The sequence below is a fragment of the Macrobrachium nipponense genome, chromosome 13 (genome assembly GCF_015104395.2).
Source record: "Macrobrachium nipponense isolate FS-2020 chromosome 13, ASM1510439v2, whole genome shotgun sequence".
Taxonomy (NCBI): Eukaryota; Metazoa; Arthropoda; class Malacostraca; order Decapoda; family Palaemonidae; genus Macrobrachium; species Macrobrachium nipponense.
The window spans coordinates 101,735,476-101,752,975 of record NC_087206.1 but is presented as its reverse complement, the minus strand read 5'-3'; the positions used below and the strand labels follow the sequence as shown (position 1 = coordinate 101,752,975).

Genomic DNA, 17,500 nt, shown 5'->3' with positions numbered 1-17,500 from the left:
AGTCGGCCCCATAACATGTATTGGCGTTGGAGCCATACATGTCTTCAAGAGAGACATACTTTGCACTCCGAGGACTTACGCAGATCTTTCCGAGATAGTGCCCCCTATGTTGTTAACCCGGTATGCAGCATCCGCCTTTGCGGCGTGTTTCGTACAAACCCGTCGGGATGACTGTAAAAACATAAACAAAAGACTGTCAATATCATAAAGACCTCAAAAAATATAAGTCTTGAATAAAGACCCCTGAATTTTGCTGGGGTTCACAATATAGGAAAGATCTGCTTACACCGGTACTCAATTAGTTGGACGGGAATCGAATCACGGATAATAGAAGTGTCATTTCAGTGCTGTACTGCCGAGTCGGTCTCGGAATCACCAGGAAGGATGTGAGTGACGCAGCTCTCCCACGTGAAGCCAGTTTTTCCAGGTACGAAGCGGTGCAAACGATTACCCCAAGTGACACGCTAGTTTTTCGGAGCTCTCGTTCGTTGCCTTGGTCATTATGATGATGCCGAATTTTCCTTTTTTTTTCTGCGCCTAATTCTCGCTGAGTCACTCCTGGCGTGAAGGTTATAACGCCGAGGGGAAAAAATAACGAAGTGGATGTTGACTTATTGCATGTTTATTGCTGGCTTATTGATTACTTCCGCCAATGAAATTGGTCTGCGGTAAAGTATTCACTCGTGTTCTTTGTTTTTGACGGTTTACGAAATGTTCCAAAAGGTATTGGTGGATTTCAGTGGCTTTTTGGGGGTTGGAGGAGGAGCAGATCCTTCGATGCAAGGAGGAGAAGATGCTTCAGTCTTGGGATGCATCTGGACTTGCATCCTGGTTTTTTATTGTTGGCGAATATCGACTCTCATCTTTTTTTTTTTTCATTTTTTTCCAGAACGTATATCCTTCTTTATAAAAGATGGATCTAGCAGCACTTCTTTGTTTTTTATATGGACCCGGACTTGCATCCTTTTTGGTTTCCTGTAAATGAAAACTTGAGATGGCTTTGTCTGCCTGTCCTCAGATCTTAAAAACTACTGAGCCTAGAGGGCTGGAAATTGGTATGTTGATCATCCACCCTCCAATCATCAAACCTAAAAATTGCAGCCCTCTAGTCTCAGTAGATTTTATTTTAATTAAGGTTAAAGTTGGCCATGATCGTGCGTCTGGCACTACTATAGGTGGCAACAACACAAGCCACCACGGGGCTGTAGCTGAAAGTTGTATGGGGTGCGGTTGAGAGAACATGGGTCGTGGCTGAGTGTCTTGCAGCATTATACGGTGTACAGAAAACTCCGTTCGACCGAAGAAACTTTGGCTTAATTACATGGCTTAATTTCCACTTGTTTCATATGGATCTGTAATCTCGCTCTCAGTCTTCAAACGCGTCAGGATACACATTCATGCTACTTTAGATGTGTAAGAACTTGTATCCTTGATTTTTTTTTATCTGAATCTGGACTCGCATCCGAGTTTGTTCAAGTGGATCGTCTTCTTTTTTTTTTTTTTTATGGACCGGACCTGAATATATATATATATATATATCTTTCCCTTTGTGAGATAGATCTTGACTCGCTTGCTGTGATCAATGATCCGGACTTATATCCTTGCTTTGTTTTTGTTTGTCATCATGTGAAGTGATTTTTTTAATTTTAGGGGCCTGGTTAATTTGAAAAAAAAAAAATGCAAATTTTACAAAAAATGAACCTACATGGATCATGATTGCTTAAGTTTGTCCTTATTGAAATTCTTACTCGTTTTCTATTTTATTTATGTACTTTGGTATTGCAGCGGTTGAGAAAAAACCTTGGATCTCACGCTTATTTGGTAAGAAATGATTGATATCCTGTACTTGTACTGTTTTTAACATTAAGACGCTTCTCATAACAGGCTGCTCCAAACATATTGTAACTGCGGGGTTTTACCTCCTGAATGACTTCATAGGTTTTTCCTCCAGAATGACCTCATAAGTCCCAGCGCTTGGCCTATGGCCCAAAATTTACATTCCATTTCCGAGACTAAGCAACACAATAGTCATTGCCACATTCACGTCTTTATTATTGTTGAGTCGTGGATGAACTTCCTGGGCAGTGAAACTGCGACAACATTAATTTTCACACACACACACACACACACACACACACAGAGCTTTGCATGTATGATTACAGAAAGTGTTGATCTTCCAGTTCTCGGCAAGTTTTGAGGGTCAGGTTGCCATCTGTACGTGTTTCTTCACCCTGAATAATGCCCGCTGCAGTCGACTAACCACTGGGTATTTAATCTAAGCCCAGACCAAAGAAAGAACATTGGCGGTTTCTTCTCTTCTGAGAATCGGTTTCGTACCTTTGTAGGTTGAGAAGTCCGGTAACTGCTGGCCCACTGTATTACAATGTCCCAAGTCGTTACATTGGTAACACCAATTAATATCCCCAAAAGTACATTTATTCTCACCAATAGTACTTTTGTGCTGTGGCCACTTCAACTGCCGTTCGTGTGTTATATCATCATTATATGGTTCTAACGATACTGCTAATTTCTTATGGTAGCATTTCACGTTTTTTATTGCATATGCGTGTGTGGAATTGATAGAACGGAAGAGCTAATTACTTTGTAAACACGCGAGGCCTCGCAATTATTATTTTTACACCAGGTCTCCTCATTTACCCCACCTCTCACAACCCCCCCCCCCCCATTTCCACATCTTGTCCCCTACCTCGAATAGTTCCCCCAGCCCTGCTTAAGTGATGAAGAGGTTAGTGGGGCTGCCCTTCCCTTATTTATTCCATTTGTTTATAATAAGAATATTACAAATAAAAATCACATGAGCAAAAAATAATATACACCAGTTTCATAATTATAATCATTGAAGCGTTGGAACTTATAACACAAAAATTTATCTGAAAAGATGAAGAAAATGATTTATTTTCTATGACCTAAATGTCACTCGAGTGAAAGCAAATATAGTGATATAATTCGTAATTCGATCAGTATTTATCTTCATGTTTAATAGACGCTACATATATATATATATATATATATATATATATATATATATATATATATATATATATATATATATATACGTATATATATATACAAATATATATTTTTTTTTTCGTTTTTTTTCGTGCATCCAATTTCTCCATTTCTGAAGACCTTACTCGTAGTCACTATAGTTTTGTGATGTTATTTAAGACTCACAACATCGTTGTAGATAATGGAATTACAGGAATCATTGAAATAAGGAATTTTGTGCTATTTATTTTAATATGATTTTTCTCTTCCTTTATGCTGTATATAATTTGAGGTAGAACAATTTTCTTATGATAATATTAGTATCTGTAACAGCGAAAACAATACTCAAATGATGTATGATTTTTTTCCCTCAGTAATAAGCTCTAGAAAGGTCTTGTGGTTACAAGTTACAACACAAACAAAATTTTATATAAGTTTTACTGCTCAGGGAATTCATCCAAAACTGATGGGTTAAAAATTAAGAATGAGGTAGCGACCAACATGGAGTGAAGTGCTGTATACATTCATTCTCACGTATTTTAAGTGGTATTTTGAATGAATTACGAACAAAATGTATAAAACTACAATCAAATACGCACTGTGAAGTTTCAGCTGTGGTGTCAGTGAGGATAAAACCACCGTTTACAAGGTGGGAATACATTTCGGTTCAACCACATGACCCCCGGGAATTCCGTGTTTCAACTTTCACCAGTAGAGGCAACAAAATGTTATTTTATTGTGCTGATTACGACTGAAATCTTGAGTAATAGCGATGTAAACATTACATATATACGCAATTAGTGTTCAGTACACCGTTAATTGAGTGTTGGGAAGTGGGAAGGACGTCTGCTGGGCTGTTCTGGGTGCACACCATCATTCGGTGGGACGCCATATTAGGATCCAAAATTGCCAAGAACACTCATTTTACGAAGACTTCACATGTTTATATTAGTTCGTATAAATGTAGTTTCTTGTAGATCATTTTGTTAGTAAAACTTCAATTTTTGAAAGGTTTGCTTTTAAATGTTTACTCTTCGTGTAAAAGTGAAAATTCAGTGATCGATTTGTGTCATGGGCGACATTTTAGCCTATAGCAGGTCAAATATATATTTATCTATCACAAGATCAAAACCATACTTAATAAATATGGCATGCTTTGAAGCAGTGAGTAAAGCCCTCATTTCTAGTAAATGTACACAGAATATCACTAGGATTGGGACATATAACATTCCAGCCAGTGTCCAAACACAACTGCCCACTGCCATGCTGTGCCCATTTACTTAAATTACTTTGGTTCTGGAACAGAGCTTATTGATACGAGTATGGTACAAGTCAGATGAAAATGTTTGATACTGAACACGTGTTGTACCATACACACTTTTAAGGAACTGTTGTCAATCATACAGTTTTCATACCCCTGAATGTCATACACTTATGATAGAAGTTTCAGTTGAACATGTTTGATACTGAACACACATTTCTTGCGTCATACTGTTTCATACGTACAGTTTTAGGTAACTGGCAAGATTTCATACCTCTCTTCCTGTTCAAATGCATTGAAATAGAAATAATTGACCACAGTACCTGATGGTTTCAAGATATGACTGAGAAATTGCAGTGAAACTAGTTTGATAATTGAAAATTTCAATGTTCACGTGTGAAATATTGAAATTCTAATGATATACATGTATTTATGCACCCAAAGCTCTCACGACCTCAGTGGGTAATGGTTGAGATACCTTTAGTTTTCCTTACTTTCCCTCGTTCTTATTTTTCACATACATTTTTCTTTCCCGTGTTATATTGCCTTGTTACTCAAGATCTAGGAATAACATGAGCTCAGTTAGCCATTTTTATTTGTAGTTTAGGAAGCAATAGAATCTGAATAAATGTTTTAAAAATGATATGCCCTGTTTTTTTGTTTTTTCAGGCTGTGTTTTTTCGCGAAAAAAAAAATCGTCTTTTCCGAAAAGAGCAAGCTTGTTTATTTCGGGTTATAACCCTATGCATACACACACACACACACACACACACACACACACACACACACATATATATATATATATATATATATATATATATATATATATATATGTGTGTGTGTGTGTGTGTGTTTTATAGATATCCGTGCTCGTCTCCCTGACAAACTGTGGTGCCTTGTGGATTCTGTGATAGTACAGGAGATTAAAGCGAGAATAATTGAGGAAGATGAAATTTGCATCGAATATCCTTCGAAATCAGCGGGTATGAATTAAGGGAGAGACAAGTTAATAGACAGGGAGAATGGCTGTGGGCGACGTTTAATGTAAATAAATGTTTAGTAATGATATGGGTATAAGCAAGGACTTATTGTAAAACAGAACGTTGAAATTATTGGGCAGACGTAAGAGGGTTTTAAGATATTTCTTCTGGATCGGAGAAGAAAAATAGCGGTGGAGTAGCGTCCACATATTATTATTATATTATATTATTCCAAGAAGAATAATAGTGATGGAATAGTGCTCACATATTATTATTATTATATTATTAATCCAACAAGAATGATAGTGGTGGAATAGTGCCCACATATTATTATTATTATTATTATATAAATCCAAGAAGAATTATAGTGGTGGAATAGTGTCCACTTATTATTATTATTATTATTATTTTATTAAAAGTAATGGCTACTTCAGCAGCATTACACTTGTAGAGATTCTTCTCTATTTTGCGAATAGCGGCTTTTTCAGTGCTACTTAAACAGGCCAGTAGAGCGCCTATAGAGGTCATGGTAAAATACAGGGTCAAAATAGGTGTATATATTTGAATTTTACAGATAAACTATGATACCATAGTCATCAAAGTCATTAACGATTCTCTCTCTCTCTCTCTCTCTCTCTCTCTCTCTCTCTCTCTTTCTTAAAGCGAGCTTTCGTCTGGAGCTGCCAGACATCCCTCGGCTGGGAAGCTGAGGGTGGACTGATCTGGTGCGGTGTCCGTCCTCCTTATATCTGTGGTTGACAGCAAGGGGTCTGCCCCATGCTTGTCTCCTATTGGCTGGTGGCGGTGAGTCTTGTTTTCATTGGCTGCCTGAGCCAGGTCTCAAGCCACTTTCCTCGAACCGATGGTTGCGTTGCAGCATATCCTGCAGCCGCCTGGACCTCCTAAGCGGCGCTGTAACATTGATGGGCGTTGCGCTACGCTGTGGACGTCACGGCTACTTTGATTTCCATCGGCTGCAGGAGTACCTCGTTCGGGGGCGTTGTCATCCATAGAGTTGTCATGATCGGTGGTGTCATTGTTAGTGGCAGGTCTTCTCATACTCGTAGGGAGGAGAAATTCTTCCTGCGTCGTATTCAGTGAAGGTTTTATTTGCTGGATGAGGAGCGCCTCCAGCAGGCGCAACCGACGGGCATCAGGGGCCTTCCCGATGATCTTCGTGTTCTTTATGATGACATCTCGGGAGATGGCCTCGTGATGTTTGGTGCGGGCGTGATTCTTTATAGCCCCCTCTTGGGCGTGGCACGAGAGTCTCTTCGACAGTCGCATGGTAGTCATACCTACGTAGGCGCCGCTGCATTCGCGGACTGGGCATGTATACTGGTACACTACATGCGTCTGCTTCAGGGGTTCTCGTACCTGTGGAGAGGGGTTATTTTTCATAATAAGATCGCGCGTCCTCCGATTCTGGTAATATATGATTAAGTCGATATTCTTGGTGTCGTCAGTCGGGGATACATTATCAGAAATAATTTTCTTGATGGCGTCCTCTTCTTCACGGTAATGGGAACTCATGAAGGCTTTGTAGTACAGCTTGATATTATTCTGGGGGCGGGGCTGCGGGCTCTCACTACCGTACCATTTCTCCAGGGCTGTGCGGACTTCCTTGCTGATTAATTTATTTGAGTAACCGTTATTCACAAGTACTTGGGAGGCGCGGTCGAGTTCCTGGTGAGTGTCCTGCCAGGTCGAGCAGTGGGAGAGGGCCCTCCTGACGAAGGCCCTGACGGTGGTGCTTTTGAATCTGGCGGGGCACTCGCTGTCTCCGTTGAGGCAAAGTCCTAAATTGGTTTTCTTTGTGTAGACTGAAGTACGGAGACCGTCTTCCGTCTTGCTTACAAGGACGTCGAGGAAGGGGAGCCGATCGTCGGAGCTGCGTTCGACTGTGTAATTCAGCACACTACACTGCTGAAATGCTTGACGGAGGGCTTCTACCTCATCCTCGGCGTCGACTTGCACAAAGATGTCGTCAATATAACGTCCATATCTGCGGGGTTGCTGCATCCTGGCGAAGACCCGCCTGTGGTGTTTGCGTATGGTAACACTGCGTCCCGGGCTTTTGATATTTACATTCAGCTTACTTTCAACAATAATAACAATATCCTATTTCGAATATTAACGGTGTAATTCGCACACAGTAAATTATTAAAACACTTTTCAGTTGCAAATGTACACCCAGATATGCTTTTATTTACCTAAAACTTATACATGGCGTAAGTATATAAAGCCCGGGACGCAGTGTTACCATACGCAAACAACACAGGCTGGTGGACAGATGGAAAAAAACAGAGTAAAGTGCGTCCGATTTAACCCTTGAATCAAGGGTTTGCATCTAGTGCAGTGGAACTTAGCAGCACTACTAACCGCTTCTTACACTTCCACCCAAGACTCTCGAGCAGTAACTGTTGTGCGACCATTCATCATCCAGCTTCCACACGCACTGCGCCACTCACCTTTATCGCCATTGTTATTCTTTTCGCGAGAAGGTTGTTTTGCAAGAAGTCAAGGACGCCAATATACCAAAGGGGTTCATATAGGTTAATTACTGTTGGTAATAGCAATTATATTGATAGTCTTGACAGTAGTCAGTGATAATTGAATGTTCATCATAGTAGTAGTAGTAGTAGTAGTACCAGTGATGATGGTAGATAAGAAGACAGTTAACTGAGCAATTTGTAACTGAAGATCCAGACCTAGCAGGAGAATACATCGACAAATCCCGACACTTTAATATTATTAGCCCTCCCCATCCACAACCCCCCTACCCCCACCCCTTACCCCCACCCCCATAACCTCCCCCCATCTCCCCGGGAAAAGATATACAGAATCTACGACCACCGAATCATTGTCAAGATGTGATGAACTCATTCTTAGCGCATGACTGGCATCTGCACAACATTCCTTCGGAGCCCCCAACTCATTTTGGAGACAATTTGTAGGGAGACAGCCCGGTAACTGCGAATGCATATAAACCCCAGACCAATTGCTTCGGCAGTGGTAAAAGAGTGGAAGAAAGTAATTATGATCAATGAGATCAGAAAAAAAAAATTAGGTAAAACCCAGTGACTCACAGACAAGACAAAGCAACTGGATACAATGACAAAGAAAGAGACAGAAAAAAAAAAATGGAAGAAAATGCTATTGGTTGAAGGGACGTGGATCTCCCCTCGATCTCTAATTAAAACCGTGATTTTCTTTGCCGGGTCTCGTGAAAATAAAAGAATGAAAGAAAAGAATGACGTAATGGCCCGTGTGTGTTCGGTCACGCTCTCTCTCTCTCTCTCTCTCTCTCTCTCTCTCTCTCACAGATAATTTAACTTCTGCTTTTTACTTATTCTTTTGGGCTTTTTAATCAACCGTAGCTTACAGGTAACTCTCTCTCTCTCTCTCTCTCTCTCTCTCTCTCTCTCTCTCTCTCTCTCTCTCTCTCTCTCTCTCTCTGTGTGTGTGTGTGTGTGTGTGCGTAGGATAATGAGGCAGTAATGAGTGTAATGAGCAGCAATGACGTGTAGCGATGACCAGGTGCAGGCGTTATGCGCGGCGCCCAAGTCGTGATTTATGGCTAATTACCATCGGGGAATCGTCCATGCAATGCGTCGCTGTGAACATGTCATGCTAAAAGGCTTTTGTTTGGAGAGAGAGAGAGAGAGAGAGAGAGAGAGAGAGAGAGAGAGAGAGAGAGAATGCTAGTCTCGGTTTGGATTGATCATTCCAGCAGTCAAAGAAATGTGAAGTTTTTTCCACTCAATAATTTTTTTAAAAGCTTCATTGTTTATTCGTTTTAATGTCATTTTCATAATAATTTTAAATTAGTCTCTCAATTTTTGTATGGAATTCTTGCATATGAAAATGAGGTTTCGCTCACTAGTAAATACGACATCTCATGTATAACAGTGAAAAGCATTATATGGAAAAATACTGAATATAAAACAATATAAATAAGATTATGATGAAACCACAAAGGTGTCTTAAGATGAGTTCATTGACTGATGTAGTATTGGTTTTCAAACAATCCAGCCTTTCTAATGTTATTCACATTTTACTTCGTGAACTAAAAAGACTGTTTGCTTTTGTTGTGTGAATTTTGAGTGACCTTAGTTTAAGGAGAAACTACTAACTTTATTTCCTCTTACAATGCTCTAGGAAAGGCTGTGCTATTTTGAGTTTCGTTTGTGCTCTACATTCTTCATGGGATTAAGAATTGTACATTTTTCAATTATTCCTGTTATAAGTATTTATCCCGTTCTCTCTCTCTCTCTCTCTCTCTCTCTCTCTCTCTCTCTCTCTCTCTCTCTCTCATTGTGCATACTTAGATGGCTATGGGGATGATTACAGAGATCTGCATCCAAAAATATGTAAAAACCTAAAAGAAGGAAAAGGATGTAAGTTCGACAAAAAATGCAAATATATGCACCCTGTAGCCATGAATCATAATCAAATAAATAACCAACCAAGTAATAAAATCCAAAATAAGAAAGAAACAAATAAAGAGAGAAATCAAGAATATCAGGTAAAAGAGAAAAGCAAAGCAAACACATGAGATATGCAGAGGTGTCAGCAAAAAATTTCAAAGCATCAGCTCCGAAATTCTACTCAAGAGATAATAAAATGTATTTATTATGCAAGAGGATATTGCAGAAACAAACGGAGAAAATTGCAGATTCAGACACAAAATGAATAATTATGATGAAGGCAAGATAAAATAAATTATTCAATGGAAAAGTTGGATTTTTTAATGTCAGAATTTCTGGAAATGAAAAAAAGAACAACATACCAGAACAGGAAAGAGACATGGGAAAATCCTTATTACTACCAATATTAAATGAAGGAGAAAACACGCAAACCATCATAGTGATGAATGCGCAGGGTTTAGTTACGAGTAACTCAAAAAGAAAAATAGAGTACTTAGAAGAACTAACCCAAAACCAAAATGAAAAGAAAATAGATATAATGAATATAAGTGAAACCTGGTATTCCCAGAGACTGGGAATGATGATCAAATAAAAGGGTTCCAAACTTATAGATCAGATAGAAAAAATAGGAATCAAGGGGGAACCGCAATATATGGGAAAGACAAAAACAAGGAAAAATATATGAAAAATATAGTAACTCAGAATGTGAACTAATAGCGGTAGAATTTGAATCTGAAAAATTGATGAACATAGTAATATATAGACCTCCTAATACTAAAGAGTTTGACTTAATAATTGAAAAAATTGGATGATATATGTAGAAATCACAAGGACTGGACTATTCTCCTATCTGGTGACTTCAACTTTCCTTTCGTAGAATGGAAAGAACGAATAGGAGACTGTGGTTGTACTTATACATATAAAAAAGAGAGTAATAGTAGTGCAGAAGATAAGAGGCAATTTGAAAAGCTATTAGATATGCTACTAGAATACAACATTCAACAAATAAATCACCTGCCAACAAGAAAGGAAATACTTTAGACCTAGTATTTGTGAACGAGATGAATTATGTTAAAGAAATAATAGTTTATAATGCGAGTATTTCAGATCATAATGTCATAGAATTAAAACAGTTCATTCCAAAGCAAGTGAAAATAGAGATAAGCAAGAAAGAAATGAAAAAGTGGGAAGGATATGGAAAATACAACTTCTACAGTAAAAATATAAAATGGTCAGAAATTAATGAAGAATTAAACAAAGATTGGGATAACATTTTCGTAAGTGATGACATAAGGGCAAATACGGAGATATTATATAAAATATTGGAGAAAATAGTGGATAAAATATATACCGAAGAAGAAAAGTAAACATCATTCATGCATACCAAGAGACAGAAGGATCTTGTTCCAGAAAATCAGAAAGTGGAAAAAAAGGTCTTGCAAAAGAAAAAAATGCATGGAAAGTTATAGAACTAAAAAGTAAGATAGAAAATGCAGAACAAAAGATTATACAATCAAAAGAAAATGAAAAACGGGACTTGGAAGAAAAAACCTTATTAAATATCAAGCAAACCCCCAAATATTATACTCATATGTGAAGAAGATGAATAAAAGAAGAATAGAAATAGGCCATCTGAGAATTGAAGGGAGATTAACGAATGAAAAAAGGAAATTTGCAACATACTGGCAGAACGATAATAAAGAGAATTCACCCCTAGAATAGATAATGAAGATAATGATATAGAAGTAAGGGACGAAAATAGTGAATATTTAGCTGACATAGAAATTAATGAAGCTGATATTGTGCAGGCAATTAATGAAATTAAAATGGAGCTGCTGCAGGCCGGACGGAGTCCCTGCTATTTTGTTAAAGAAAGTAGTTCATTCTATCGCAAAGCCACTTGCAATATTATTAAGACAAAGTGTAGATACAGGCAAGATTTATGATGAGCACAAATTAGCATATATCACCCTACTTTCAAAAGTGGATCAAGACTAGAGGCAAGTAATTATAGGCCTGTGAGTCTAACATCACATATTATGAAAGTGTATGAAAGGGTAATGAAGAAAAATATTATGAAACATTTAATAAAAATTAATTTGTTTAATATAGGACAACACGGTTTCGTACCCGGAAAAAGTACACAAACCCAACTGTTAGTCCACCGTGAGAACATATTCAAAAATATGAAAAGCGGAAATGAAACCGATGTGGTTTATCTAGACTTTGCAAAAGCTTTTGACAAAGTAGACCATAATATATTAGCAAAGAAAATTAGAAAACACAATATCGTAGATAAAGTAGGAAGATGGTTAAAAGAATTTTTACACAACAGAAAACAGATAGTTATTGCAAACGATGAGAAATCGGATGAAACCAAGGTAATATCCGGTGTGCCACAAGGTACGGTGCTAGCTGCAATATTGTTTGTTATTATGATTGAGACATAGACAGTAATGTTAAGGATTCGGTTCGTGGAAGTAGTTTCGCTGATGACACAAGAATAAGTAGAGAAATTACTTGTGATGAAGATAGGAACGCTCTACAAAGAGACCTTAACAAAGTATATGATTGGGCAGAGGTAAATAGGATGGTATTTAACTCTGATAAATTTGAATCAATAAATTATGGAGACAGAGAAGGAAAGCTATATGCATATAGGGGACCTAATAATGAGACAATCACAAATAAGGAAGCAGTTAAAGATCTTGGTGTGATGATGAATAGGAACATGTTATGCAATGATCAAATAGCCATTCTGTTGGCATAATGTAAAGCAAAAATGGGAATGATGTTACGGCACTTCAAAACAAGAAAAGCTGAACACATGATTATGCTTTATAAAACATATGTTCGTAGTCCACTTGAATATTGCAATATGATATGGTACCCACACTATCAAAAGGATATTGCACAAATAGAGAGTGTACAAAGGTCCTTTACAGCTAGAATAGAAGAAGTTAAGGACCTAGACTACTGGGAAAGACTACAATCCTTAAAATTATATAGTCTAGAAAGGAGAAGAGAACGCTACATGATAATTCAGGCATGGAAACAGATAGAAGGAATATCAGAAAATATCATGGAACTAAAAATATCAGAAAGAGCAAGCAGAGGTAGATTAATAGTGCCCAAAACTATACCAGGAAAAATAAGGAAAGCACACAGAACATTAATCCACTACGCACCAGCATCGATAATGCAGCGTCTATTCAATGCGTTGCCAGCTCATCTGAGGAATATATCAGGAGTGAGCGTAGATGTGTTTAAGAATAAGCTCGACAAATATCTAAACTGCATCCCAGACCATCCAAGATTGGAAGATGCAAAATATACCGGAAGATGTACTAGCAACTCTCTGGTAGACATTAGAGGCGCCTCACACTGAGGGACCTGGGGCAACCCGAACGAACTGTAAGGTCTGTAAGGTAAGGTCTCTCTCTCTCTCTATATGCATAGTCATGGTTTATCATCGCCTTGAACGTGTCCCCGCATGCGTTAATTTGGGGGTAGCCAAGGTTACACTTACTCGAAATAATTTTTTCGTATTGTGTGACAAAAGAATTGATCAGAAGTCAAGAAGTGGAAAACTTCTTCTACGTCGTTTTATGCTGGATTCTGATACATCGCAGTTAAAGGACGATATCTGTGTTGGAAGACAGTTGCGATTCTGTTTTCTAAATTTTGTTCGTGAAAGCATTGACGACCTGTAAGGCGTTGGCAGGGATCCATAGAGTGTTTGTTTTAGTTCTGCTTATTTCAAGTCTAAAAAATTGATTAAATGAATTGTGAAGTATTTGTGAATTATGTAAATAATATATATATATATAATATAAGTAATTTATATATATATATATATATATATATTTATATATTGGGCATGGGAAAACCTTCACATCCTGTCCTTGGTTTAGGAGTTGTAATCTTGTGGGGAAAATGAACAGTTTTTAATTTGGTGTAAGTTGTGGATTTATTAGAACATTGCTTTTCAACAATATTACTCTATATATTATATATATATATATTATATATATATATTATATTATATATATATCTAGCAATTTAGTTCATAAGAAACAGTTTGCTATGAGTACCATTCCAGTATAAGCTTTGTCTCTCTTCGAAAAGCAAATAAATATATTTTTCGCTAGAGTACTTACAGCTAATTGCCAATGAAATAGAATGCCAGTTTCTTGGTTTCAAAACGCAAAGTAGTCCTTTTCAATTCAAGTAGGTGACATTACCTGTATGGGAAGCTCTCTCTCTCTCTCTCTCTCTCTCTCTCTCTCTCTCTCTCTCTCTCTCATAACTAGGCAGCCGCTGACTTTGTAAAAAAAAGTGAATAAAAATTAGGCAGAAAATGACAAATATGCCGTGGTTTCTTCCAGGTAATCACATATGCCAGCGATCCGGGCTATGATTGTACTTACTTTAATTAACGTTCATAGGACTATTGATTGTATGTGAGAATGAAAAAGTCTCACCTGTCTTTGTGTGCTCATTAAGGGCGGTATTATTCTAGGATGGCATGAAGCACTCATGACCGGGGGGGGGGGGTTGGTTGGATTGGGGGTTGGCGGGGTTCCCTTGGGGGTTCCTACCACCACCACCACCACCACCACCCACATTATAATTCCTCTGTCAACCGCCGTTAGTTTCAATAGTGTTTGGGACACCAGTTGATAATATTACGCTCTCTTGATTGTATTGAATGCGTAGGTTGTATGAACGTAGATTATGAAACAAATGATCGTAAACATTTGTTTTATCAAGAGTAGAATAATTGTTACTTTATCAGTTATTTTTTTATGTTCATGTTGGAATGACGCCAGTGACAGCAATGCTAAATATGTGCGTTATTTATGCCTCATCCTATCCATAGGTGACCTTAAAAGGTGGAGAGAATAAAAAAGTTCCCGTCTCGCTGGGCTTCCAGAATTCCTTCCCAATTCGCAAGTGAAGAAAGAGGTTACATCGTTCATATTTATGCAACTCTTACCCTTCCACATCACAGAGAATTGCAGGTTTGTATTTTTAAAATGGAAACGTATATACCATTTGAGTTGTTTTTTTTTTTTTCACTCGTACGCAAATGGATTTTTATCTTGGTCATTATTTTTCCCCTGTTGGCCATTTTGAATTTTAATTCTTAATCGATTCTTCTCTTCTCTCATTTCACGCGCAAAAAGATTTTTCTGGTTCTCCTTTGGTTCTCATGTTCTGTAATACCTTCTGATCATATTATGAAAGGAAACGAGTTTGTTTTTTTTTTTTTTTTTTTTTTTTTACACCTTGGTGTGATTTCCTTGCTTCGTTTTTCTGTCGCGTTTGTGACAGACTTTTGTGTCACCTTTTCTCGGCCGTTCCCTTCTACTTACTGTTTGAAACTTGTGTTTTGCAATTACGATTTCCCTTCTTTCGTTTGTGTTGTACGTGAACATTTTGCCAATTTTGAATGGTACTTGTGCTCAGAACTCTCTCCCCTTTACAGGCTGCTCTATGAGCAAGAGCCTATGCTGGCATAATCCCAGTTTAATCTAAAATAACAACAACTCTCCCTATTTAGAGATTCTCAGTTAGTCACATCATACTTCATATTTGTCGTTTTCTGCCTCATTTTTACTCAGTCTTTCGGTAGACTTTGTCGTTCCATTTCCCTGTCTTTTATTATTTAAGAATCTGGAATACCGTAGTTATATATTTTTTTTTAAAGTTTGTACGTAAAAATCAATTCATTCATTAAATAGCATATCTATAGTTGTTATTTGCTGTGTCTTCTGAGGGTCCTTCTGTTGTAAGGTCACATGTGATGATGTTTTGAGAACTTGGGCTTTGCCCCGACGTCTTTTCCCTCCCGTCAAAGTCTCCCTTTCATTTTGATTGCACAAGAGTTCAAGATGATAATGTGGAATTTACAATCACTGGTGCTCTCCATTATAAATGTTTGCGACATATGTGTGTGTGTGTGTGTGTGTGTGTGTATGTGTGTGTGTGTATTTATATGCATATAAATTATATATATATTATATATATATATATATATATATAGAGTGTATGTATATATATAGTGTATATATGTATATTTATATATTATATACATAAATACATACACACGCATACACAAATATATCTGTATATATATACATATATAAATATGAATTTTTATCACATCACCGTGTTTCATATACATGCACTAAGCTACAAATATCCTTTAATATCCAGTTCGCTCCACCTCGGAATTGATATATTTTCATAAATATTAACCTAAGGGGATTTTTTGTTGTTGATAATAATTTCGTCCTCTCGTGGATTCGAACCAGAGAATAGAGGAGAAATCGAGGCTTCAGTGACCTTACCGACTCGTGCCAAAATCCAGTTCCAGTCTGTTAAGGAATGCTTCAAATTAATCCATCAGTTTTTCCGTAAGGTAATCTTTCACTGGCAGGTGACTCAAGAAAGGGGAGAGCGTCTTTTAGGCCTGTCGATGTCATAAGTTGATGGCCTCATAGGTATTGTGAAAGAACAGGCCTAATTTATGCCGTATTACTACAGGCGTGTTGAGGACTACCCCTCCCCTCCCCTCTCTGACATTCTTCTTTTATTGGATAGGCCTATTATGTAGACGGGAGTTACGTGATGTCAGATCGATTTAGGCTTAGCGGCGACTATATGTGACAAGCCTGGCATAAGTTGTAGGCGTGGTTTGTTTAGGCCTAAAGTTTTTGTAAGAAGATTTATTTTTCCTTGGAGTGTAATGGGCGGCATAATTGTACAAAGCGGTGGCCAAGTCATGCAGTGGGTAATGTTTTTTTAGCCTCTTGTGTGAGGGGGCGAACTGTATCGGTCATAGTACGTACATTCATTCATTCATTATTATTATTATTATTATTATTATTATTATTATTATTATTATTAGGTATGTGAACACATTCGTGTGGAACGAGGCTGAAAGTCCGTAAACCGGTATGGCTGCATGTGGAAAATGTAGGGGAAATGCAAAGCGACTTAATAAAAGTAAAATGCACTTGAAGAAAACCTAAGTATGAGTAAAGACCAAAGCAGCGAATAAGAAACATAAGAGGAGTAAGGCAGCAGCTGAGAGACGAGTCAAAAGCACGATAGAGGAAGAGGATAGTACTAGGCCTCCTGCTCCACTCATCACGATTCATTACTTTATCGTTTGAAAAGTTGGAGAAGAAGTTGGGTGATAAAAGTAGACGCTGAAAGGGTGTAGGCGCGTTTACTGGGCAGTCAGGCGACAGCAGCTGCGGCTCTCTCTCTCTCTCTCTCTCTCTCTCTCTCTCTCTCTCTCTCTCTCTCCTAGGCCTACGTTCGCCTAGACGAGTCAAGAAATAGTAAAGAATCCGCCGAAGCTTCTGTAGCGCAATCGACTTTTCTGTGCAGCTTATAATGCTGTAAGGGTCGCGGCCCTTGAGACTCAGCCAGGGTCCGCTGGTGGCGTGTCCTATAGCTTTGCCAGACTCACTATCATGGCTAACTTTAACGTGAAATGAAATTAAAACTATGGAGGCTAGAGGGCTGTATTTGGGGAGTGGATAATCAACTTATCAGTTTGAGATCTGAGGAGGAAAGAAAAAGTGAGGACGGACAGACAAAGCCATCCTTATATAGTTTTCTTTTACAGAAAACTAAATCAGAAAAGGGGTTTATTTCTTATTTCTTAATGTTTTAAATTCAACCTTGTAAGGAACAACAGATTGCGTAGGAGGGCCTTTCATTCTGGTTACTTTTAACGGTCTGCAAACCTTGAAATCCGAAAAGGAAAAAAAGTGATGTCATTGATCCCTATTGATGGCTCA

General features: G+C 37.9%; 1 protein-coding gene across 5 annotated transcripts in view; it reads left to right on the top strand.

The window, feature by feature from the left end:
- The window catches only part of LOC135225234 (mucin-2-like), a 562,221-nt gene that overhangs the window by 164,063 nt on the left and 380,658 nt on the right, over positions 1 to 17,500 (top strand). The window lies entirely within an intron of this gene.